The sequence below is a fragment of the Garra rufa genome, chromosome 22 (assembly GCF_049309525.1).
Source record: "Garra rufa chromosome 22, GarRuf1.0, whole genome shotgun sequence".
Taxonomy (NCBI): Eukaryota; Metazoa; Chordata; class Actinopteri; order Cypriniformes; family Cyprinidae; genus Garra; species Garra rufa.
In genome coordinates this window covers 18586540-18594798 of record NC_133382.1, presented here as the reverse complement: position 1 = coordinate 18594798, position 8259 = coordinate 18586540, and the positions used below count along the sequence as shown (strand labels likewise).

Below are 8259 nucleotides of genomic sequence, written 5' to 3'. Positions count from 1 at the left end.
GTAGCCGGACAAAGAAACAAGGAAATCAAACAAACTTATAAAGGGGAGATAATTACAACAACAGGCACTGGGAAAAACCAAGACAAACAGTCCAAGGGCGTGACATACACTTTGTATACATTTATCATATATTATTCATTATTTTAAATAATTAAGAAGTGTATTTTTTATTATTAAACATATGTGGGCAATACATTATAAATATGCTTTGTATACATTTATTATATATTATTCATGTATTTTAAATAATCAACAAGTGTATTTTTTTTTGTAATAAAAATATCTGGGCAATACATTATAAATACGCTTTGTATACATTTGTTATATATTCATGTATTTTAAATAATCAGTAAGTTTATTTTTTATGTATAATTAGTATATTTAAAGGTTTATGAAATATGTTTCAATCCTATTAGAAGTGGTAACAAAATACATTTTTTGGAAATGCTGAGATAGTATGTTAAAAGCACATTTTAGTTCATCTTCATGGTGTCTCAAAATAGCACAGTTGAGTACACTTAGATGATTTTAAGTTTATCTTAACATATACTTAAGAATAACTTTTAGTATATTGAGTACAAAATTAGTGGCCGAAAATAGAGCACTTTAAGTACATTAGGGAAGTGCACTAAGTGTACTTAAATTGTATTTTAGCACACTTTTTTCACACTTTGTATATTCTTTTAATATATTATTGCTATACTTTAAATTAGTCATAAATATATTTATAAATGTTCAAAAGTAGGGTTCAAGTGTATTTCTAGTTTTAACTAAATATATTTTTTTAAATACAGATATAGTATGTTAAAAGCACATTTTAGTTCAATTTCATGGTGTCTCAAAATAGCACAGTTGAGTACACTTAGATGGTATTAAGTTTATCTTAACATATACTTAATACTATTTTTTAGTACAATAAGTACAAAATTAGTGTGCGAAAATAGAGCACTTTTAGTACATTACTGAAAAGTGTACTAAGTATACTTAAATAAAGTGTATTTTAGTGCACTTTTTTTAACCTTGGAGAATTACCACACTCAAAATCAGTTTAAGTGTTAGTGCTAATAATGCATTCATATTACTGTGTACTTTAGTACAACTTTTGAGAAAATGTACTTCTACTACAATACATTACTAATAGATTTTTAATAAAATCAATTTAATATAACTTAAAATTTCCACACTCAAAATCAATTTAAGTGTTAAGGCTTATAGTGCATTCATATTAAGTACTTAAGTACAACTTTTGAGAAAATATACTTCTACTACAATACATTACTAATAGATTTTTTATATATTAACTTATTTTAAACTTAGGATTAGTATGTAAACAGTCTACTAATAATCAACTAATGTTTAAAGCATTTAAAGCACACTTTTGAAAAAACACACTAATAAAACTCTTTTGGATGTTTTTTCTGTAGTGTACTTTATTGTAGTACACTAAAAATTTAAGTATTACTGTTATTTAGTATACTTTTGTCAAGTGTACTAAAGTCCTACTGAAGTATAAACATACTTTTAATTAGTATATTTATAGTGTATAACCATCAAACTTTTATTTAACACAAAAAAAAACAATGTACTAAAAATGTATTTGCGGGTATTTAAGTGCATTTTAATTGAATTTAAGTATATATTTTTTTCACCTGGGCACCTCTGTTTTTTTCAGAATTTAGCAGCAATTTAGCCAGTGCAGTACCACTAATGCCAACATAATTTTCAAGTCTATTTAAAAGAATATTGTGGTCAATAGTATCAAACGCAGCACTAAGATCCAGTAGTACTAATAGAGAGATGCATCCACGATCGGATGACAGGAGAAGATCATTTGTAACTCTAATAAGAGCAGTCTCAGTGCTATGATACGGTCTAAAACCTGACTGGAAATCCTCACAGATACCATTTTTCTCTAAGAAAGAACCCAATTGTGAGGACACTACCTTTTCTAGTATCTTTGATAGAAAAGGGAGATTTGAAATTGGTCTGTAATTGTTTAATTCATTGGGATCAAGTTGAGGTTTTTTAATTAGAGGCTTAATAACAGCCAGTTTGAAAGTTTTGGGGACATATCCTAATGATAGTGACGAATTAATAATATTCAGAAGAGGATCTATGACTTCTGGAAGCACCTCTTTTAGTAGCTTAGATGGAATAGGGTCTAACATACATGTTGTCGGTTTCGATGATTTAATAAGTTTGTACAACTCTTCCTCTCCTATAGTTGAAAATGCATGGAATTTTTCCTCAGGAGATTTATAGCATATCTGATGTGATACTGTAACGGATGGCTGCATAGTTACAATTTTATCTCTAATAGTATCTATCTTGGTAGTAAAATAGTTCATGAAGTCATTACTGCTGTGCTGTTGGGAAAATTCAGCACCTGTTGGTGCTTTATTCTTCGTTAATTTAAGGGTCTCTATGTGCTGAGAATTAACTGATTTCTGTGACGTGAGACGGCTAGCAGACGGTCGGTTTAGCCAGGCTGACCTGGGCCCCAGTTAGTCAAGTGCAAACTCTAAGACTATGTGCCATATTTCTAGTGAGGAGAGCAGCTCCACATCCAGAGGGATGAAGACCATCACTTTTCAACAGGTCAGGTCTGCCCCAAAAACTTGTCCAATTGTCTATGAAATCTATGTTATTCTGCAGGCACCACTTAGACATCCAGCCATTGAGTGACGACAGTCTGCTATGTATCTCGTCACCATGGTAAGCAGGGAAGGGACCAGAGCATATTACAGTGTCTGACATTGTACTTGCAAGTTCACACACCTCTTTAACATTATTTTTAGTGATCTCCAACCAGCGAAGTCAACCATCATTAGTGCCGACGTGAATAACAATCTTACTGAATTTACGTTTAGCATTAGCCAGCACTTTTAAATTTGCCAAGATGTCAGGTACTCTGGCTCCAGGTAAACATTGGACTATGGTGGCTGGTTTCTATATTTTCATGTTCCGTACAATAACTAGAGAACTTTCATCAGGTTTCTCAGTGGGTGTGTCACTGAGTGGGGAGAACCTGTTTGATGTTCTGATCGGAACGGAAGAGCATTTTTTTGACCTGCGACTATGCCATTTCTCAGTCACCCAGTTGCCCTGCTGCACGGCCATTGTAACTACCGGAACCAAGCAATGTACAGGACTCCCTGAGCTAGTCACATCGAAAGCCATATCTAAGGCCCTCACATTCTTACTATCCTCTATTAAAGTTTGGATGTGTGTCTCCAGTTCTGAAATCTTCTCTGTCAGCCTAACTATTTTCTTGCATTTATCACATGTAAATCACTCACTGCCGACAGAGATAGATAGGCTATACATGTGGCAAACGGTGCGAACAACAATAGCAGGAGAAGAAGCCATTACTCACCGTTATTGTAGAATGATTCCAACTTACCACTGTTGTTTGATGAACTCTTAAAGAGAAGAGCAGGAAGATAAATAACGGAGTAAATAGAAACGTAAATGGAATCCCAAATCACAAGGTAATCGGCTAACGGACTGCTAACGCTCTGCACGGCGCTGCAGTCACGGTTATAGAATAAGTGAGAAAAAAAAGGAAAACAGTAGTAGACACGAATAGAAAACATGAATGGAAACACGAGTGGCAAGCTTAACAGCTAACGAAATGCTAATGCGCTGCACTCACGGTTAAAGAATAAAGCAAACAATCAGAGCAGTCAGATTAGTTTGATCGATAATATCAGAAATCTGATTGGAATAAAGCTATGTTTTATTACTTTAAACAACAGAGAGTAATAGTAAGATAAAGATTTCTACAGAAAAACAAGCACCAGAGAGCTACAAACGCAACCACTCGGCAGCTCAGCAAACAGGAAGTGACGCCCAAAAAAATGTCGAGCCCTGCAATCTATGTGTTAGGGGTGCGTGCAGGACGAAACGAGACGATTGACGATATTTACAAAATACAACATATTTAATATAAATCTCCAAGAGGAACAAGGCAGGAACAAGGCAGGAACTTTCACACACATCTATTAACGAAAAGGACCGACAAAGAACTGAACTCAAACACAGACTCTTAAAGACAAACTAATAATTAAACACAGGTGACACAGATGACTAATGATTACAAGGACAGGTGCTAGGAATAATGATGACGAGGGTTAAACCAAATTATAACAAAATGACAGGGGAAGACCAAATGGGAGAAACCAAAGACCAAAACAGACAAGAATGTAACACTATGTGCCAAATTTAAAACCTGCATATGACACAGAAGCTTCAAGATATGTATCAAATCTACAGTTGCATGATCGAAGACAAACAAAGCTTTACTTTCTAACCAATCACGCGCATGATTTGCTTTGCATGTCTGGATGTTTGAACCCCCAGATCTTGAGCAATTTTTCTTTTAGACTTGCTTAATATACCACTGCAGGCCCCCACCTGCAGTGGTATATCAATTGCCTAGAGTTGTTACCAGTGCGCCTTGTCTTCAACCGTCTCAAAGAACGCTTATGAGGCAAGCTTACTAGTCCATATGGACAACACTGCGACCATGCCGTACATCAACCCGAAAAGGTGGTCTGCACTCTTGTTGCAACTCCCCCACAACCTCCTCCTTATGGTCTGGGCCCACTCAACCGTGTGGCTGACAAGCTGTCATGAACTGCGCTTTCTGGAGAATGGAGACATTTCGGGTTTGCCTCTACAGAAATGTCCTATCGCCAGCTGTTCTAATATACGTTTCCCTCACTGAGCCATCTTGCACAGACACTGTGCAAAGTCAGGGATGATAAGGAGCTAGGGATGCTCATATTGACCGTTTAACCGTTAACCGACCGCGAGAATTTTAACCGATTATTACTATCAGTTAAACGGTTTAAAAGGTTTTTTATATATAGTTTTTTTTCCGTTTGCTGCATGGTGAAAGAAAAAAATAATGCTATACGTAAGTTATCTGTTTACACACGTGCAGTGTGGCTGTACAGACATATTTCGCTGAGCAAACACCTACTTCACCTTCACTTAGTTAACTGATGTATTATATGCAACACAATGGCAATTGGCAATATCGGGTTATCAGATAGTAAATCCGTGAGTAAATGTATTCAAATTCTGAATGGATTATAGTCTAGAAAGTGCGCAATAGGCGCTACCGTTACAATCACTGGAAAGCTGTCACTCATTTACTGTAGTTCATCGCAATCCCAAAAAGTTAATAAAAAGTAATAAAATAACCTTTACACTGCACAATTAATCTCTTATTTATATAATACCTACACTTTCTTTGTTTTAATAAGAGAGTTTGCAAATGTGTAGAAATCAGCAAAACTGAAACCGGCACTTTGAGTGGTGAGTGGATTGTAATTTAGCCGCCTCCGATTGGCCACAGCGATCATCAAATGTCTGTGATTGGCTATTGCTGAACGCTGTAAAAACAAGCGTCTCCACACCATATGACCAATGGATGAGAACTCCCGAACCGCAAATTGAAAGGATTTTTGTGATGGTGTTTTTGTCACGGATCTAACAGTTAACAGGCAGCGTTCCAGTCTATCTGTACAGCATGTCGACATGTTAAAAACTAGGTACACTGAGGTATAGGCTGGCCCACTATATATTTTTATGTCCGACGGGAAGAACAAGACTGGTACCATTCTTCAAAGCGCATAGAAGGATTCGGTGTGTTTTAGTTTTGTCAGCTTAATTAGGTAGTTATTCAATTTATATATATTTAGTGTAGGCCTATTTATTTTATTCTTTTTTATATATTTTATACTGATTTTCTCTGTTCTCAGAAGCGCTGCTGATGCGTGATAATTTGAGTATATGTGAATACAGTTTTTTGTTGTTGCTCCGTTGCTCTGTATGCTGCTGTTTGCACGTTGAAATAAAACATTTGCTTGTTTTTTTATGTATCATCACAGATACTAATGCGTTCTATTTTTAAACTAATTTATTATTCAAATATGATCAGTTAACGGTTAATGTTCGAATAACGAGCAGCGGTTGTCGGTCAGGAAAATTAACCGAAATGAGCATCCCTATAAGGAGCAGGTCCTGCTTATGGCCCCCTATTGGCCCAACCAGATATTGTTCCTAGAACTGGTGCTCCTTGTGACAGCCCCTCTCTGAGGAAGAATCTTCTGATTCAGAGACAGGACACCCTATGACACACGCATCCGGACCTCTGGAAACTCCATATCTGGTCCCTGGATGGGACTTGGAGGTTCTAGGTGGCCTACCCCAAAAGATAGCGGACACCATCACTTCGGCACAAGCACCATCTACGAGACATGCTTACACCTTGAAGTGGAACGTGTTTGTTGAGTGGTGTTCCTCTCATCAAGAGTACCCCCGGAGAAGCCCGATCAGTGTTGTGCTTTCCTTTCTGCAGCAAGAGTTGAAGCAAAGGCTCTCTCCTTTCACCATTAAAGTCTACGTTGCTGCTATCTCCACTAACCATAACCCAGTGGAGGGGAAGATGGTAGGGAAACACGACCTGGTCATCGGGTTCCTTTGGGGGCAGAGAAGGCTGAATCCTCCTCATCCTCCCTCTATACCATGGATTCTCAACTCCTGTCCTCTGGCCCACTGCTCTGCACATTTTGTATGTTTCTGAATCTGACACAAACGGTTCAGTTCATGGATCTTTTTCCTAATGAGCTGATTATCTGAATCAGGTGCATTAAATGAGGGAGACATACAAAATTTGCAGAGCAGTGGGCCCCCAGGACTGGAGTTGACAACCACTGCTCTATACCCTCATGGGACCTAACTCTGGAGCTCAGAGGACTCCAGCAGGTCCTATTTGGGCCTTTGCAGTCAGTTGAGCTGAAGTTTTTGTCAATGAATACTCTGTTCTTGGTTGCACTGGCCTCCATCAGGAGGGTAGGGGATCTGCACGCATTTTCAGTCAACAAATTTTGTCTGGAGTTTGGGCCATTTGATGAATCTATGAGAACCTGTAAAGGGCTGGGTACCATATGTAGTGACCTAAGTGGATCCCATATATGTAATTCCGTGGTAAAGCTCAGAGCCTGTGTTTCCCCAGCAGATAGTTCTGCCATCCAATAGGTTACAATCACCTCTAATCTTCCATTGTCATTCATATGTGTAAGTGCTTCCAAAACTTCCTTCAGGAAGTTTGGGGTTTCTACAACATCCCGGTTCCATATAGAACGGGTATGTTTCCCAGTGTTGTCCAATCTCACTGAGTAGTGCTAAGACAACAGTGACTTGACTTCATGTTGCGAGCCCTGGCCTACACTCTATCAAGGGGCAGGAGGCTCACACAGGACACTGGAAGTGGCAGCACCTGTGGTGCTTTCGTAGGGATTCCCAGTTTGTCGGTATCGTCGAAACGTAAAAATTGACCAACTGAAAGGAAGCGTCTCAGTTACGTATGTAACCCTTATTTCCTGAAGGAGGGAACAGAGACATCATGTCTTGACGCCACAGCTGCTGTACTGCTGCTAAGTGGCTGGGTCACCGGCTGAAAAATGAGCTGCTCTGATTTCGTTCCTCCCGTGACGTAGGAAAGGGAATTTATTATAATATTACCACCTCTTAATCTGCACGTTTTTACCGATGGCAACAGCATTTTTTTTTTTTTTTGCTAACAACAATGGTGTACCAGTTGTAACGACATGGTAAAAGTTAGAGCAAAGCATGCTAACTGTTGTGTCGTTGTCTGCACAGAACTTAGTTTAGTATACATATGCCATGTGACGGCCACTTTATGTACGCATGTTTCCCCTCTGACTTTCCTACCCATTAGCCCTGCCATATCTTCATCATGAGGTTGGCCCCCAAGTCACCAAAAGACAAGGTTCTTCCTCATGACTCCATCCTACAGCATTTTGCCAGTGTTATTTAAGATTTGTTAGTATGAGCTAATTTATAATGGCTAATATGTGTCCACTTAGTTTTACCTAGGAATTTCACTGCTGAAAGGGTAACTAATAGAACTACATAAAGACCATACCATCTTGGTTCCAGATTTGAATGTTGCAATTTTTTTAAATAAACCATTTGCCCTGACACAATGCTATGTCCTTCCTCTGGAGACAATTTCCATGTGTCCTGAACCTAATTTTATGCCATTTGTACTGCTTTAGTCAAAGCAATACAGTACATTAGAAGAGAATCCAACATCAAATTAACATCTGCCACTGCAAGACATCTCTAATAGCAACATTTGACCTTCAACTAAGGTGATTCACAGGACGCAGTGTTATACTTTTATGCAGGCAATTTAAATCCAAATGTTATTTAATTTACACA

General features: G+C 37.9%; 1 protein-coding gene and 1 pseudogene across 1 annotated transcript in view; one reads left to right on the top strand and one right to left on the bottom strand.

Annotated features, from left to right (window-relative positions):
- Positions 1 to 8259, top strand: part of LOC141297672 (LIM and SH3 domain protein 1-like) — a 311981-nt gene that overhangs the window by 147204 nt on the left and 156518 nt on the right. The gene's annotated exons all lie outside the window — the stretch shown is intronic.
- On the bottom strand, positions 2509 to 3120 carry LOC141298283 (uncharacterized; annotated as a pseudogene).